The 19886-nt window shown below is 33.5% G+C and overlaps 1 protein-coding gene across 1 annotated transcript in view; it reads right to left on the bottom strand.

Annotated features, from left to right (window-relative positions):
• LOC129216348 (cGMP-inhibited 3',5'-cyclic phosphodiesterase 3A-like) overlaps nt 1-19886 on the bottom strand; it is a 602719-nt gene that overhangs the window by 245441 nt on the left and 337392 nt on the right. The gene's annotated exons all lie outside the window — the stretch shown is intronic.

Raw genomic sequence — 19886 nt, 5'->3', positions numbered from 1 at the left:
CATATACGACCAGCGGGCCTCAGCTTTTAAAAATCTAGTTTATATAGAAGTCAACTACGAGAATTAAATCTTAAGATATGGTGTAACATGCTTTTTTACACCTATATGAATATAGCATTGTACTAAACAGGGAAACAAATGCGTCGAGTTATCGGAATGCTCAAATTATCCAAGTGACGTGTTATCGCGGTTCCACCTAATTTTTGACATACATGTGACATAAGCATTAACCAAGACGCTTTACCTATATTTATTCCAGTTGGAAAGGCTAAATTTGTTTTTTATATGTTTTAAAGAAGAATACTAGCTTAGCTAATTTGAAGATAATTCCATTAGCCCCTCATTTTCAAACCTGATTTTGGGGGTGTTCCCGTGAACCAATTTTGTCCGATTCTGGATATGTTATTCTGTTCGATTTACTAATGTAAAATCAATTGAAAAGCCTTCTGTTGCAATTTTGACCATGTTAAGGGTATTTTTTCCTTAGGTTGATTGGACTATAACCCATATTACCCTTCAAGTAAAGGACTTTCATCTAAGCAAAGCAATTTGTTAATTCTGCGTTTTCGTTATTGCAGATGTTTACGAAAAGTAGTTTCTAGTGTAGCAATTAATTACTATTTTAGTATTTTACACTCAAGCGTTGAAAAAACTGTTACGTATGAGGCAGTGAGAAGCAAAGGGGTGTAAGTGGCAAAATTAAAACTTTGGAGATAACTCATGGTAGGTGAACCTCTCCTCTGTCTTGGAGTAAGAGATGGTACTTGGTAGCAGAGCATTTTTTAACATAGGGACTACGCGACACCAATGTCGCGTAGTGAAAAAATTCTGTCGCCTAGAAGATGTAAAATCAAACCACTGGGCGACATAGGAAAATCCAAGATTGGTTCACTCATTTTTTGTAAACAGTTTTTAAATCTTTGTAAAACCTTAGGAAGCCCCTCGTCTTCTTTAAAACCGCTGACTCATACTTGCCGAAAGAAAGCTTTTTGTCTGTGTGGAAAAGTCCTGTACGGCCACCTAGGGTCACCTCGCACTAGGCGACAGATTAAACAATCGATTAGCACCCCACCTCATAAGCGCTTCCCTTGATGATAACCGATAAGTCTGTGTACAGGAACGCTGACTTGGGACAGCAAAAGTAGTTTGGTTTCAGGCCCTGGTTTGGTTTGGTTATCTTTCCTCAACACCCATGACTTTCTCCGATCAGTCTGCTCCCCTGAGGGAAGCAGACTGCATCGGAGAAAGCCATGCAACACCAGAGGGAACTTCGGGAAAGTTTCATTCGTCAACAATGAGTAGTAGCCATTATAAACCTTTCTCGAAATCGTCCCACTCTCATTTGTAGGAATGGTTTTGAGGGAAGGCCATATCAACGCCCTGGGCCATATAGCGAAAGGAAAGTGACACCTTGGGATAATCGATTGAACGATAAGAAAGTACTTACTTATTATAGTTCAATGGGATAATCAGGGAAGGGGCTGTCCACAGCGGAGCCATTGTATACAGCACTACATTTTTAGAAAATGCCATGGGCTCCTACAGGAGGCTTGTGAGTCTCTGAGGTTGCACAACGCATATCTATTATTGGTGTCCATAGCAAACTTTTTCTTTCTCAAATTAGGGAAAAAAATCTTTCAAAAAATCGAAATACAGAAGAAAAAAATTCAACTTACTCCAAAAGTGATAGGTAGGACATTTTTTTAAAAATGTTTTATTTTTACAATTTTGTGCCTTACACCTTATTTTGGTATCCCATCTAAATATTACGTTTAGACAAAAATAGCATCGAATAAATAACATATTGTCATTCTGCACACTCCTTGTGTTTACAGTAGTCCTGTAGTTTGTCATAGGGTTATTGAGCAATCACGAATAGTATATTATCCTCATTTCAACAAAACTGATGCTGCTCTGGTTTTTCAGATTTCTGTGACGACAATAGTTTTTAATATTTATTTAAAGAGTGAAATTTTCTTCGTCCTAGTTAAAAATTTTCTGCGGTTTGATTTTATTCATATTTATTTCAGGCCTTATCTCAAGCAAACTTTATTTTTTAAAAAAACGTTTTTTTTTTTTGTGTGTGTGTAAAATTATGTTTTTTCATTAAAAAAAACGCCTATATAGATTAACTTAAACAGCGAAATGTCATCTAATCGTGTTTAATATTTACAGATTACTAATACCCATCTTTAAGTTTGATAAGAAATTAAAATGCATAACGTTACACGCTGTAAATAATCTTTATGCTTAGTGTACTGGTGGATATCGGCCATAAAAATCTTAATCTTTATTACCGGAACCTAATTACCATTTCTTTTTTATGGATATACCTCGTGCTACCTATTGTAAAAAATTACCAGTACCACCCCGGGTGCCAATTTCTGGACCATTTCCGTTCCATTTGAATAAACAAGAAACCCAACGAGTAGGGTCCTATCGCAATTCGTGATTGCGAACTATATAATTTTTTCACAATCACGAATTGCTACGAATTTGTCCACTGTGTCCCGGAAACTCACAACTCTTAGGCAGGATTATGGATCACAACAAAACAAAATACTTTTCTGAAACTGAAATAAAAAAGAAAGAAAGAAACGAAGGATTTGAAAAGTGTAACCTACCCCAAAGTGCCTGAAGTGAAGCGAAGACTTGAAATATTCGGGTTTTTAACGCAAATAATTCCCACCATAGTTAAGTTAGAGAATTGAAAAAAATTGCATATAGAGCAGAAAATCTGCATTTCTCAACGGTAAAAACTGTTAATATGAGCGGGTAAATTTTCACCCCATATTAGTTAATTTATGTGAGACGCTTTTTGGCGACTTCATTTCATGCTATCTAGAGATGATTAAAAAAATTTTTTTGATTAATTACCTTTTATTAATGCCTTAAAATTTTGATTAGCTAATTAATTTGAAGCTATTTATTATGCATTAATAACTGTAGTTTTAATTGAAATAGTACCAATTAATATAATTAACAGCTAAAGCTTCGTGTTCAGTATTCCCCCATTTTTAAAGTTCATTCCGTCTTGGACCCCCCGTCCCCTTAACAAAATTCTAGCTACTTGCTTGCGGCCCTGATCATATGTTTTAGAAATATTAACAAAACTGCAGGGCTGAATTTAGCTCCATGCCACCCCAAGGCAGATTTGAAATTTGCCTCCCCCTCCCCCCTAAAAGAAGGAAAAAAAAAATCTTTCACTCAAAAACACGAAAAAAAGGGTTCTATAAATTTAAACTATCAAGCTTATTAAGAAATGATGACGTTTCACATTCAGAGGCGCCCCGATGGGATGTCACAGTGATCTCCCCAAAAATTCCGTGTTCCTCAAATTTTGCTGACGATTCGGCAAATTTGGAGATAATATTGCTACATAGAAATCGGTATAAAATTGAAGTTTTCCTGAACCCAAAAATTTTGTTCGAAGCGCCTCTGTTTATATTATTTAATTTTGTACATCGGGGGTTTATGACTCAAGTACTGCTCTTGGGTAGGTTATTAAACGATTCAAATAAGACCAATTTCATTAATATTTACAAGATGTATATTTATTTACAATTAACAATTAATAGAGCATGGTTATTATTTTTTCATGGTAATATAGTTTCATAAAACATGTTTTCTTTCATTTTTTGAAGTTTTAAAACATTTCCTTATAATGACAACGCAAATGAAATACTGAAAAATGATATAGACATGAGTTAAACCTATAAGGGAAAATATAATGATAGAAACAGAAAGCGAGATTTGTCTCGAATGCTAAACATGTTAATATGTTTCACATAAGACAGCATATTTATTTTCGGAATTAATTAACAAACTTTTTTGTTGTTTCATTATTTGTCCCCTTTTGCTTAAAAAGACTTCTTGATTTTACAGAAAAAAAAAACAGGGGAAAAAAAGATGACTTTCCGAATTAATTCTGTTTGTTTTTAAAAAAAAAGTTACGTATTAGTGCTCTTGTGATTGAAACTGTGTTTTGATGTCAAAACTCTAGCTTAGATGTTTAACATCGATATAGCTGAATCTTTTGATGAGCACTAAACTTTAATGTCTTGTGTGTTAACCATTTCATCAGTTGTCATCTTTTTTTATAACAGCATCTTTACAATGATTTTTTTTTTCATCTACAAATCAACGATTTGAATAATTTCCTCTGTCATTACGTTCACTCACTTAGTATTTCATTAGTAATTGTTACTGGATTACGTTGCAAAGAGTCCAAAGTTTTCGCTTTTGAAAACTGTCCTCTTGAAAAAAATATATCACGTTAAAAAATTAAAAAAAAAAAAATAATTTTCATTAGGTGTGTGAAAATAATCATTATTAAATTTCAAGGAAATTGGTCTCTGTGGAAAATAAAAAAATGCAAATATTTTACTTTCAAGAATAAAAAATTAATTTTAGAAATGTGTGGTTAAAGCAAAAAAGCACCTGAAAATTTTGCTGCCCTAGGCCTTCTCTGCCTATTGGGAAATTGGACCCTGCAAAACTGGCTTTATGCTGTAAGTGCTATGTAATTATTCTTCATGCCCTTTTTAATATGGGACCCCCCAAACCACTCCTCCTGTTAATATTGCCAAAGATCGTCTAAAAACTGCGTTTTAAAAAAGAACTTGTAAAAGTTTCCAGGGGAGGGTTCCCCCTCTCATTTTCGCCAATATCGTTCAAGATCAGCCTAAATTTTGTTTTACGCGCTTGAGTTTCAAAATGTTTCCGGGGGAGAACTCCTCGTTCTCTAACATCATTGAAAGTCTTCAAGATCTACGTTTTTGGAGCTCAATTTCGAAAAATTGATGGTCCTCTTAAATCTGCTCATGAATCATAGATTGCAGTGGTGTCACCAAGGAGGGGAGGGTCATGGCGCAGATTGCGCCATTGAAATTTTTAGGGGGTGTTTGTGTTTTGACTGGTATTTTTCTCATTGGGGGGGGGGAGCTCTTCCTTTTGTGGGGGTCTTCACGATATTTAAGGGGGTGCACCCTTGCTCTTAGGGGGGCTGAGCACCCCTGTGGATTGCCTACATTTGCAGTTTGTTAAAAATTTGGGAGTAGACCTCAGAACCTCTTCAATCCCTAACCTTATCAAAGATAGTCTAGAATGCGTTTTTAAGTCTATAAAATAGAAAAATTTCCTTGAGATGGGCTTTTTCATCTCTTCTCCCCTTAACATCACCAAAAAATCGTCTAAAACAGCCTTTTTAGAGCTACAATTTTACAATTTTAAACAATTTCCTGGGGAGCGCTCCAAACCTCTTTTGCCCTATTATTATAAAAGATAATTAGAATGCATCTTTAAGACTGCAAATTAAAAAAAAATCTTGGTGCGTGCCCTTGAATCGCTCCTCCACGTAAAATCACGAAAAGAACGTATTAAACTGCGTTTTTAGGACTACAATTGAAAAAAAAAAAAAAAAATCCGCCAGAGAACCACTCGAACCTCTCTCTTCTGAACGTTATTCGACATAATGTTTGCGTTTTTAAGGTTTCAATTTCAAAAAATGGGCGGGAGGGGGAGGGGGGTCGCACCCGAGCGCTTAATATTACGAAAGACAGTTAAATGCATTTCAAAGATTCCAAATCAGAAAAACATGTTGGATGGGCCCTCAAATCTCTCCTCCCTCTAACATCATCAAAAAGAGCGTCTAAAACTGCATTCTTAGAGCTACAATTTGGAAAAATAGACAAGTGAGCGCCATCAAACCTCCTCCCCTAACATTACCAAAGGTCGTCTAAAATGCGTTTTTAAAGACTACGAATTCGAAAATTTTCCGGGGGAGAAACCCCCAGACCTCCTTTACTTCGGAGTTAATATTATACTTACGTTAGATTCATATCGGCTTCCTCTTAAATCAGAAGTCCCATGGAGTCACCTCAAAACTAACAGTACTTACAGAAATACTACTTTAAGGCGACGATACATGAACACGTTTGTTGAAAAAAGAGGAAAATTATTGGGAATGTTACAGCCTTTATGATAAAACTTGTGTCGCCTAGTAAACATTCCTTAAAAAATGCTCTGCTTGGTAGTTACTGTTATATAGCATGATTTAGGGAAAAAAACAACGAAAGCCTACCTAGGATGTTATCTTTAAACGCGTTTTACTCAAAACTTGAACTAAAAAAATATGCAATTAAAAAAAATCACTCGTCAAAAAAAACTAAAACGAACCTACATTCTCGTACATCATCATGAACTTTCAGAATCAACTATCTCTATCATTCATCTCTAAATAAGACAAGGCAAAAAATTATTTTTAAAAAATCAATTTTTTGCAATCAAATAATGAAATTCAAATGTGTATCTTTTATGTTTAAAAAACCAATACTTAAGGTAGTAAAAGGGATTATCATACGAATTCGTTTAAACCGTTGGAAGTTATTTTTTATTAAACTCTATATACTAATCTTTATGTTTGGAGAATTTAAAATTCAAAAGCACTTTTCCTCTCAATAGGCAAGCGTACAAATGCAAGAAAAAATTATAGAACTGAGTTTTAATATTTGTACACAAGTTAAAAAATAATAGTAAACGAGCTGATGTGTGCATCACATGACTTCCTTTTACCCCAATTTAATGTCATATCCATATTACTGGCAATTTTAATGTGATTCAATAATCTACTACCTAAATATCGCCAACCGTGGACAAATTGAAACAGATTTAAAAATAGAAAATGCCAAATTTGTCGCCAAGTTGGCTACAAAATTTGGCGACCAAAAGACTGGCAATATATCGCCAAGTGTCCGCCAAATTATAACACCACTTGAGTTTACATCGAAATTAACAATGATTTCCCCCCAAAAAGGGGCAAAAGACCCCTTTAGAAACACCCAAATGCAATTAAAAGGGGAGGTGCACAACTAGACCCCACTAGGAGTCTACGTACCAAATTTCAACTTTCTAGGACATTCCGTTCTTGAGTTATGTGAAATACATACGCACATACGCACATTCGCACATCCGCACATATATACATACGTACATACAGACGTCACGAGAAAATTCGTTGTAATTAACTCGGGAATCGTCATTATGGATATTTCGCGTGTCTATACGTTATCAGGCCACGTGTGTTCGAGAGGGAAAAAAACTCGATATTCATTCGACGGTGAGTAAAATGGAAATTAAGGTCGATTGTTAAGTGAAATTTTTTTCGCGAATACAATACTTCGTTTTTTGTAAAAGAAGTAAAAAGTGAAAACATTTTGTAAGCAATACTTTACAAAGCTAAAAAAAAAATTATGGATAAATATTTGAAACTTCTCCCCAAAAACGTGTTCCTTCAATCTAACTTCCATTTATCATTCTTTTGAAAAAATGATGCATTGCAGACGCATCATCAGATTTAGAGGTTTGTTGACCTGTGGTATTACTAATTGCTCTTTTTGCAAAATAAAAAATGAATACAATCAATATTTTTTTTGCTAGAGCCATTTGCGCAAATAAAAACTTTTAAAATATGCTTTTAAAAATGACAAGTTACAAAAAATGAATTTCTTTCATGAACAATGCATAAAACGTTTACTAAAATTTAGCTAGTCTTCGTACTTATTTACTGACTAAACATTTTTGTACATTTAGAAACAAAAATCTTGGTGTTGTTTGAATTACTAAAAATAACCAAAACAATTATTTTTTGAAATTTAGATTGTTCGCCTACCTTAACGCTTCTTTAAATATTTGTATCATAAAAAAATTGTTTGTAGCTAATTACTTTGTAGGAAAGCAAAATGATATTATATACGTATATATATAAATACTATACGTATATATATATATATATATATATATATATATATATATATATATATACGTATATATATAAAAACTAGTACTTGAGGACGTGAACTCATCAGATACTGACACATTTTTCTGTAAAATCCTTATTTTTTTCTTTCATTTAATCAATTGTTTTTTGTTTTGTTTTTAACCATTCTATATTTTAGTCAATATTTTTAATATAAGAAATGTTTTGAAAAAATACTGCAGAAAACTGGAGCATTCTTATACGAAATAAAGTTTTGCGCTTACACGATTTCAACAGGTCAGCGAAACTTCAACAGTAATTGGAAGCTTACTTACCTCCTGACAATAGAAAGTTTTAGAATGGGATTAACTGTTCTCTTGACTGGAAATCAATAAATGGAGTTCCATTGCTATTGTCAGTTTTCGAAGTTGTTTCTCTGTCTCTTACCGTTCTAGTTTCAAATTAATGAAGACAAGTAAGGAAGGGAACTATTTTGTAACTCTGTAGAAAATATATAAAATGAATTTCAATTGTCCGAAACTAAAATTTAAGTTTCAATCAAAATGTATTTTCCTTCTATTTCGAATATTTTGGGTTAACTACAGCATAAAGTAATTCGGGAAGAGAACTCCGGAGCATTTCCGGAACTAAATTTAACTTTTAAAAAAGACTCATCTTTGCTTTGTTTACAATGAAGTTTCATCTACTGCATAAAATTAATAATGTTAAAGCAATTAAAGAATGCATAAAATGTCGTTCTGTTTAAATTAAAAATTTAAATAGAAGGCGATTTCATCGGTTTGCAATCATCCGTTTACAGAGTAAATTAAATGTCTCCAAAATGAGATTGAATTCAAAAGAAAAAAAAAACGAATTTTTGTCTCATTTGCGATAATATAAGTCACCTATGAACTAACTATAAGCAATAAATAAATAAATATAACATCCAGCATTCAGCCCATGTTATTCATTTCAATTTCGAAGTCTTAAATTCAACTTATATTTTTCGCAATAACGAAAGTCGATACGATTTTACTCATTGGTTTTTTTTGTTTCTGAAAATGGAATGGAATGGAAATGCAGAATAGTCATAGCTGAAAAAAAAAACTTTTCACTTAAAAAAAAACTCTTTTTAAGGGTAATTTTCAAAAGGTTTAAAAATACTTGACATTAGCGTCTATGGAGGAAAGTGGTAGATAGCTTTAACCTGAAACGCCAATAACTAAATCAACGAAATGTTAGCATTAAAAGCTATTACAAAGTTTTACAGCATCAGAAGACACTTATTTTGGGCAATGAAATTTTAAAAAAGCATCAAATAAATATCTATGAAAAAATTCGAAAAAAAAAACCCTACTAGCTCTATACCTGTCCCCCCCCCCCTAATCTTCTCACTCGGTGGATTTTTAAACACAAATAAGATATGAGACGAAAATATTTTACATATACAATTATTTTTATAATATGATTTCTGTTTGTCGTGTTGAAATACAATTAAAACGCAAAGTTATTTGCTTTTCGTTGAATTTTTGAGTTAAAAGGGAAAATAGGAACTAAATTATGCAGAAGTTCTCAAATTACGAATGACTCACAATGAAAAAAAATCTAGGAGATACGTTCAAGATTTTGATCTTATTTATTTGAGGCAATCATAATGCAATCGTTACGTCACTTCAAAATGTCTGTAACTAGTCGAGCATACTACATTAAAAACACAACAGGAATCTGAGCTGATTTTTACTTACTGAGAATTTTACATGTGAAAAATCATGCTGGAAACTTAATCAACCTTTTTTATACAGTTCACATCGCCTATTTATACTCATTTAGTATCCAGCGGTAAGCGCTGGGGGCATCATGGGACAAGGCATCAAAGATTATCTTGGGCAGAGAATTGTGATCAAGCATCAATACCAAACAATGCTCAAAGCTATGGTATTTTTTTTTATTTCCTCCGATTTTAGAATTAATGATTGTAGCTTAACTATTTTGTGCTTTCAGGTCAAATAATAGTGATATGTGCAGTATTAAATCTTCTCTTACTGGAATTCTCTTCTTAAAAATTTATCTATATTTTTTTTTTTGTTAATGTTAGTTTAATTATTATTATTGTATTTACGATTAATGATTCAACCATCATTATCAATAACATCATCGTTAGAATTATTTACGTTCATGCACTTACATATTTAAACTCTTTGTGTAAATCCCCCAACTAAAAACACGAAAATTTGGAATTTACCAAAACGTTGCAAAAGTCTAGATTGTTTTGTTTTTCTTTTTGCATTTAAGAGATAATACGTCTTTCTTGAAAGTGTTTCCTAAATCTATGGACGTTACATGAAGTAAATTAGAGTCCAAGTTTTATGATAGTGTATACTTCAAAATCGGTGATTGATACACAGGAAAGTTAGCCACAGTTTTCTTTTCTGAATTGATGTTGTTATAGGCTTGTTTATTGTTTTTGTTTATTAATTATTTTTTAATTGTTGGTAAACCTTTAGTTAAAAAAAGGCACGACTAAAAATTCTGGAGCCATTCTTGTCATTCTGATAAAATATCATTTCTGTTTTATTTACTGAAATGATTTTACTATGGAACCTAGAATTCAAGCAATATTGCGACGTGACTCTTCCTGCCCTCTCGATGAATAATATCCGTCCTCTGGTTTTCGAAAGCCAATTTCAATAAATGTCTTAGCTTATTAGCATCCGGACTCTGTTTCAATATTGTTTTGATTTAAGTCTTCTATGAGACGTATTGCATTTCTGACATAATCATCTATGAAGACGTTTATAGCATCATTTTATGACATTGTCCCGCCTACACATATTTCATAGTACTAAATTAAAATTGGAAATGGTGCATCATGTTCCGATTTTAAACAACCCTTCCTACATCATTCAAAAACACAGGATATCTAACCGTTCATTTTTATGTATCCATATTATGAATGTTTCCTATGCAGACCTACCTTCGTGTTCTAATTTTTTTCATAATCAGTTTAGTAAAAGAAAACCATACAGATGTGATGCGGGTATAATAGTAGATATAGGGGAATGTGAGGCAAAGTGAAATGGTTAAGATGACTGGGTTTTTTGAAAATGAATACATCGGAAATTCGTTTTGAAAATTACAGTACACAAAGAAATAACATGTATTTTATAATAAAACTTGCTTTGAACTAGTATTTTTTATTTTTGGCAATAAATTTGAGTCTTCAAAAAAAGGTGGAAATTTTTCACCTTATTTTTTTGTCCATGGGGCAAATTGAAAAATAAAATATTTTTCTAATGAAATATTTTCTATTTGACTATAAAACATAGTTTCGATCAAAAGAATCAGTAAATAAAAGGTTTAATGAAAATGAATAAATGAAAAGATAATGAAACAAAAAACGAATAATTAAATGAATAAACCAATTAATGTATGAAGAAAAATAAATGAGAAAATAAAAGAATGAACGAATAAGAAAATAAGCGAATGAATGACTAAATGAGTGAATTATTAAATGAATGAATGTGAATGAATTCATTAATAAATGAAAACGTAAGTGATTTACATTAAATGATTGAGTGAGTAAATGAAACAAATTATTTCACTTTGCCCCATATGTACTTACTTGACTGATTGTACAATTTATTTAAAATACAAATAAGCTCAACATTAACTAAATTTTTGGTGCATTGACTATTAGGAGGCATCATTTAATATTTAAAATGTTAATACCGAGTACTTTATCATTTTAGGGTAACAAAAATAATTTTTGACTTACAACACAATATTACAGTATGAGTATCAATTTTTTAAAGTTGCCTGTAGTATCAAATGCTTTAATCTTCGGCGGTATTTCTTTCCTGACTGGAATAGACTACATATGCTATTACATAGTTAGAATAATACCAGATAGGTGGAGCCAAAAGCAGTGTAAATTTTTCACCATTTCACTTTACCCCGCTATTTCACTTGCCCCATGTTCCCCGAGTAATGGAGAAATAAGGAAGACTGAAGTTTTAGCTTTGTTTTAAGGGCGATAGATTGATAATGGCAAAACAGAACTCGAAAATAACTCCCAGAGTTTAGTATATTCAGTGAGTTCACTATTTTTTGTTGTACCTCAGTGCTTGGAAACAAATTGTCCTTTGTGGTTTTCAACAATTTTTGCAAACAATTTATGTAACATTTTAATATGCTTTAGGGCCTCTAAACTTTTTTATAGTACCAAAGCATTCCAGCAACAACTGCGCATGGGAACTGAACATTGGTTTTAATCACAATAAACACAAAATTAATTAGAGTTTGTTCTAGTACAGTAGCCGTTTTAGCTGACAATCATGGGTCCATATGTTTAAAGACTCCTTTTCAAAAATGTGGAATTCTGGGTACTCCATAATCTACTACGTAACCCTGTTCTTTGAAGTATCCTGATGTGGTGTTGTACCTAGCCTACACTACTTCCAAAAAAAGTAGAAGTCAAACAGAAGACAGTACTGTCTGACCACGGATTGTATGGAAAGACAAACACCCGTTTTACAGCCGGAAATGGACGAATCTATTTTTTTTTTCTGATGTTAATTTTGCAGAAGCAGAGTCTCATTTAAATGAGCGAAATACGTGCGTCAAATTTTTACTTTTCCCCTTTATTCACATAGATTCGTCTTATCTGAACGTTTGAAAATTCCATGCAATTCATGGTTGAACAGTAGTCGTATTTTCTACAACAACCTACTATCCGTGTAAAAAGGTGTAAAAGGATCACGCAGGTAAGAAAAACAAACGCAAAGAGTCAAAAGCTCCAAAACAACAAAAGACATCAAATTTTCGATAGTTTGAAAAATGACTTATTTCATATTAACCCACTAAGTCATGGACTTCAATTTGTGACAGCTTTTGACTAATATTTTTAAAATATTAATACTAAGAAGTTGTTTATAATTTGCAGTTTATTTCAGATAATTATAGTATACTCATAGATATTACGGGAATTTTATCCAACAACCTGTCAAAATGTTCATAGAAAGCAAATGGTATTCTATAATGTCCTTCTCTTATTTATATGTATACACAACTTGTTCTTAAAACTCTTTGTTTAATGAAGAGGGATGAGAGCTAAAAATTTGACTGACAACCAGTCTTCAATAAAAACCACTGTTTTTAATTACTGAAAGTTAATTTATTTATCAATTTAATATTATACGAATTATTTAATTCCTTTGATAGAAAGTTCTTAATCACATATAATGTTGATATGAAAGTGCATGCGCACTAATACGTAACTCCAAAGTTGGTTTACTAGCAACCACACACACACACACACACACACACACACATATATATATATATATATATATATATATATATATATATATATATATATTAATATATTTATACACATATATGTATATATATATATATATATTTATACATACACTGGTGTGCAAAAATTAAGGACGAAGTCGAAAAATTAGCATATCAGCTGAACGAAGAGGCAGAGCGGACAGAGAGACCCATCAGGAGATTAAGTAAGGTGATGTACGGTAGCACATGCGCAGATATGCAGGCAGACGTAATGGGGGAGTGTCTGAGTAGTATAAAGCATGTTGTCGGTGTAAGATCAGTATTTCTGGCAAAGAGATTGCACGCCGTATAGCAGTTAAAATCACACCGAGTTGCTGCCTCAGCGAGAAATGGCGAATAATCAATCTGTTAGACGACATCTGGATGCTTTTACCCGAGGTCGAATCATTGGGAAGTTGAAGGAAGGCCGCAGTGTGACAAGTGTAGCTGCAGAGTTCGGAATTGCTCACAGCATCGTTTCACGACTTTGGAGACAATTTCAAACTACAGGAACAGCTATCCGGGGGTTCAGTAGTGGTCATCCACGAGGAACCACACCCGCAGATGACCGATATACTGTCTTACAGGCCAGAAGAAACAGGCGAAAGACAGCGGGAGAAATCGCTAGACACACGACACAGGTGACTGGACGACCGATATCGCGTTTTACCGTGGCCAGAAGACTGCACGGTTGTGGTCTGTTTGCATGACGCTCTATACGGTGTGTACCTCTAACGCCTGCCCATCGGAGAAGGCGTTCTCTGTGGTGCCGGGAACACCAGAATTGGAGAGACAATGAATGGGGACGAGTACTCTTTACAGATGAGAGCAGATTCAGTCTAAGTAGCGATTCTTATCGCATACTCATCTGGAGAGAGCGGGGAAGCCGCAACCATCCCTCGAACATTATTGAAAGAGACAGGTATGGAGGTCGCGGTGTTCTCGTTTGGGGAGGCATCATGCTTGGTCGTACAAACCTTCACATCTTCGACGCAGGTTCAGTCAACGGGACCCGTTATTGTAACGAGATTCTTCTTCCATATGTGCGTCTTTCTAGAGGCGCTATGGATCCGCAGTTCCTTTTCATGGAAGACAATGCACCATGTCATCGCACAGTAGCTGCCGAACAGCTCTTAGAGAGTGAGGATATTGAACGTATGGATTGGCCGGCACGATCTCCGGATCTCAATCCCATCGAGCATGTATGGGATTTCCTAGGCAGACGCTTGGCAGCTCGTATCTTACCACCAGTAACGATTCGGGAGCTTCGATTGGCGCTGCAAGACGAATGGGCAGCAATGCCTCAACAACTCATTGACACCCTCATTCTCAGCATGGGCAGACGCTGTGAAACCTGCCTAGCAGTCGGGGGAGATCATATCCACTACTAAAGACCGGATGTTTCTTGCTGGACTCTCATCACAGGGATGTTTCGGCCTTCAGTCGCATTGCGCTCCATGCTACTTTTTCAATAAAGCTTCTTTTTATCCCTCTGATTTCTCTTTTAGTAAGTGTTGCTTACATTACACATGTTCTTACGTATTGGGGATCTTACGGTATTAAATGTGTTGACTTGGAAAGCTTTTGTACAAAGTTATATTGAAAAAACCGTCTCGTCCTTAATTTTTGCACACCAGTGGATATATGTATATATATACACACACATATACATATGTATAAATTTGTACTTAGTCAAGTTAAGGAGAAGTCGGCGACCTCTTGGGCTGCTGGTGAACATTATGAATCACCTGCATTAAATTTAAATAATGTTTAATATCAGGAGTATTTTCAGTTCGAAATATTCTCTTTTAAAATATAGAAAACTTAATACTTAAAACTTATAACCTAAGTAAAATATGCTTTAAACACAAATTTAAAAAAAATCCCATATTTAATAATAAAAACAAACACAACTGAATTATTTCTTCTCAAGTGTTCGGTATTTACAGGTTTCATTCCTTATCGTCGCGCATTGTATTTCATTTCGTAACTGTAGTGCGTCACTTTATAGTATAAAACGAGGTATTTGATACCCACGGGTCGCAGGTTGTCGACACCAAGTTTAAAGTTACAAAGCAGATTGAGTGGAAGTTTTAGAGACGACACCTGAAATTTAAGAATGAAACGAAAAGTTTTAAAAAAATGTGAGCATCCTTTTTTTTTTATTGTAGAATTAAAGACTTCGTAAAGGATTATGAAAATTCGAAAAAAAAAACTAGTTCTAAGGTTTATACCCTAATATATCTCTCATTTATGGTTGAACTAGCTTTTGCATATATGTCAGATGACACATAAACATAAGAAACAAAAAACCCAAGTGAACATTTGAGTTTCAATTACGTTTTTAGCAGTTTTAACAATGAAGGCCGAACCTGGATAGGGATTACTTCACGTCAAGTTGAAGCCAAAAGAAAAAACGCGAAAAAATACTGTCAAAAAAAGTTAACATCAATAGAAACACATTATTAAAGCACATTTCATGTAAAAAAAAGTGCTAAATACTCCCCAAAGATGTAAATTTGAATTGATTGCATAATCAGACAAGAAAAAGGGCAGAGTTTTAATAAAACTTACAAAAAACTAGTAGTTGTTTCTACCTTTTAAAAAATCATTAAAAAAACCACGAAAGAATATTATTTTGATTAAAGTAGTAAATTATATCCTGAAAATATTCTAGCAATACATAAACCAATAGAATGCAACATATCAATTACGAAAATGAATGGTACTAAAAAGCTGACGTTGACGACCCTTTGAATCAATAACTTAATTGTCCAACTACTTCAAAATAAGTAAGCATACACACATAAGTTAGACAAAAACTGCATCCAGCACACAATATCTAGCATCCAGCACACAATACTTTGCATCCAGCACACAATATCTAGCATCCAGCACTCAATGTCTAGCATCCAGCACACAATATCTAGTTTCCAGCACACAATATCTAGCTTCCAGCACACAACATCCACACAACGTCTAACATCCAGCCTAAACAGCCATCGCGTGCATTGAATTGAATTTTTTCACACTTTGAATTCAAATTATGTTTTTCGCTATTATGCTTGCGCTAGAAGCCATTTGTAGGAACATGAAACCCAACGAGTAGGGTCCTATCGCAATTCATGAGTGCGAAAAACATAATTTAAATTCAAGATATCAAATTATTTTTTTAGTACTTTTCGTGGAATAAAGGAAACACTTAGACAAAATAGGAAAGTCATCAATAAATAAGCACTGTGAAAAAGATTTAAAAAATCCTGGAAAGTAAAAGGCAGTTGATGTGCCCAGTTTCTGCCAGTAACATTTCTGCAAAAAACAATAATGTTTTCTGCTGAAATTCAGTAAACTTCCTGAAATTATCCTGGAAGCTTCCTGAAGATTTCAGAAATCTTCCCCTTTAAGACTGGTTGTGTCTCTGGAATTTCATACTAAGGTAGGTATAATTGGCTCCTTCTCGACTTATAAAGAAGATATCATAAGCAGTATTGGTAACATGGCCAAAACTAAGTCAGAATCGCAAGTAAGTACCAAGAATGTAACTCGCCTGCAACTCTTTCAAAGCTACGGACTTCAGAGACTTAACCGTTCCTTTTGGCAGCTTAATCAGTCTGGATGAGCCGTAATAGAATTGAAGCCGATCCACTTAAAAAATACACCCAATTAGTTTTTAAACTGGGAGCTAAAAATATGTTTCACGACAAAGAAAAGTCTGCATTCGTGCAACTTGCAGCAATTCAGGAAACTTTTTGACAATAACGCTTGATTTTCTCAAGAAGGGAATAAAACCGATTGAAATCCCGAAACGTTACAGGGAAATATTCAGTAACGTTTCGGATATTTTTTTATTGTGAACGCTTAAGCCACACTTTATTTTTAAAAGCTTAAAACTGGAATGAAAATAAAACTAGTTTAATTGCTAAAGGTAATCGTTTTTTAGTGCAATTGGGGAAAGTGTTAGGGTTCAGTATCATTTTTTTTGTAGGATGAAGTGAAAGAAATTACACCAACTCAGTGAATGAAGGTCCCCAACCAGTAGACAAACACAACGTTTCCTTGTCGTTTTATTTTTGGAAATGTATGGGAGGAAGTTATTATTGCCGATTCATCGAAGAAAACACTAAGGAATCCTTATTTTTGAAAAAAAAAGGAGTTGTTCCTTCACTTTATGGTATATTTTACACGTAGTTTGAACTTTGAACTTTCATTTAAAAAATGAAGATATTATAACTAAATTGACAACGGAAGCAAAACTTATTTAAAATTAAATTGTTAAGCAAAATAAAATTCACTTAGCTCAATGCATCCTAACATTTTGAGAGCTAGGCTAAATCGATCAATAAATGAATGACTCCGTTTGTTTATTTTTATTTTTTAAATAAAGCATTAAAAAAATTCCTTAGATAAATCGACAGTACTAACATCCATCGACACATTCACAAAAAGAAAACAACTAGATAATGTGGAGTTTGTCCACTTTTTGAAAATGTCCCATCACTGCGGGTTTTTTTTTTTTTTTTTTTTTTTCATTTTAATATTCCAAAAGAACCTGACACAGAACTGTAAAGGTTCTACCAGTTTTTAAAAATATATATCTACATCAGTTAAAAATCTATTACCGTTATGTGCAAAAATGTTTTTTGAGATGTTGAGAATTTTTGAAAATAAAATTGTGGTCAAGTATTCATTTACTAGCCATTATTATACCCAATAATAATGCTAAAGATGGAAGTGCTTACCCTTGCTCGAGAGTCGTCTTCATCATCCGAATTACTTGGGGTGGATCTCCAGTCCCAACCATCCCCCGCACTCGCCCTCCTCCAAATTGCCCAGCGCGCCCCAGCACGTGATTTTTTCGGAGTGCCCAGCGACATGCGGTCGTCCTGGAAATTGTAAACAGACTGAAACGGCCGTTCTCTCTCTTTACCTTGCTCTTCTATCGCACCACGCCTGTTTCCTTTTGTCACACCCCTATTTTTCCAGTTTCCTCGCGCATCAGCCTCATTGGTCGGGACACGGTCGGCATTCCTGAGAGTTTTGGATAAACAACTGCTCAGGATTCATCCTCTGCAGGAAAATGAGCAACAGGTGATTACTGATAGATAAAAGCCTGATATGAGTTACGCGCTCACTTTAAAATATTGAACGTGTTAATAGATTGTAAAAAATCTCATGTTGACAATGCAGTTTTATTGTTTGACAAAGATTCTCTATTTTAGCAAAACTAGGGGATTAAATTAAAATTTCATATAATCCTCTCACTCGCATCGTTTATTTTAAAACTTTCTGGGACATATATATATTATTCTCGTATAGCGGTCTTGATGGTCGGGATACAATCGGCATTCCTGTAAGTTTTGCTAAAATAACTGCTGAAAATTTAATCACTGTAGAAAATTAGGCGAAGGGCAATTACTGATACTAACCCTTTAGGAACCACGGGAGATACATGCCCAATAAATTTTTTAAGTTTTTATATTATCGAATAAATGTAACTTAACAAATATATTTTTTTCTACGTTATTCAGGCACCAGAATCTTAATATTAGCAAAAATAAATGAAAACATAATAATACTAATAATACGTTACTGTTCAAAAATTTTCAAAAACATTGCTAACTTCCGTAATCTGCCGTAAAGCTTTTGAACATCTGTGGATTGAAACTCATTATGAGTTACATTTTCATATTAAAATATTAAACCTATTTATGCATTCTGAATTCTTTTTAAATTTTTGCCTAAAATTATATTATTTTACAAAAGCTTCTCTATTTATACGAAACTGAAGAGTAAATAAAATATTTGAATTAATAAACTCTCTCTCTCACTCTCTATTTTATTTGATTATATAACCGATTTTATTTTAAAACTTTATGGGACATATTATTCCTCGTGTCGTTGTCTCATTAAACAAAGCAAGACCGTGAATTTTGTTTAAAAAAAATACTGCTCAGAATTTACCCGTTACTGGAAAATGAGCAACAGGCGATTACTGACAAAGTAAAACGTCGAAAACTCAAGCTATTTCGGATTTTCAAATGGTTTGGATTTTCGAAAATAACCAGGAAAAATATCGTTTAGGAAAATGGTATACTGTTTAATCAAAATAAGTGGTTACACAATATATACATATGTACATAACATATACTACAGTACATAATACTCCAAAAAATTTTTTTAAACGAAATAAACAAAAAGGTTACTTTTTACTTATTGATCATTTATTAAAACTTTATGGGAGTGCGTTCAGATTTTTGACGTTCTAGTGAAAGAATTCAGTGAGTTAAATGTTCAAATTAAAATGTTAAACATGTAAAGAAATTGAATTATTTTTGTTAATTTTTGCAGTAAAATTCTGGTATTTCACAAATTTCACCATTTTAAAGAAACTACAGGATATAAGCTCAAAATTTCATTTCATTCTTTCTCTCACAAAAATATTCTTAATTTTTTATTCCCGTTGTGTATATGCAACTTCATTTGAAAAATTTGTGGGACTTTTATTTTTCCATGTAATTTTCTGCTTTCATTTTGCTTTATTAATCTTTTACCGTCTAATAATTAATACATTAAAAGAATGTTTAAAGCAAATGAAGAAAACCTCACACATAAGAATTATAAATCAACAGTACTGGAATAAATGCATTCAATTTTACTGTGCGTATGCCATTTTCGGTCTCTTGAATTAAAATTCGAACGGTTCATTTCTATTTTGGCATTTGAATTCCCCTCCCCCCACGTTCCGGCTTGGTTGCCCAAGTACCTCCCTGCCAAATTTGGTCGAGATCCGACG

Source organism: Uloborus diversus, chromosome 2, assembly GCF_026930045.1.
Source record: "Uloborus diversus isolate 005 chromosome 2, Udiv.v.3.1, whole genome shotgun sequence".
Lineage (NCBI taxonomy): Eukaryota > Metazoa > Arthropoda > Arachnida > Araneae > Uloboridae > Uloborus > Uloborus diversus.
This window is presented reverse-complemented; position numbering and strand designations above follow the sequence as displayed.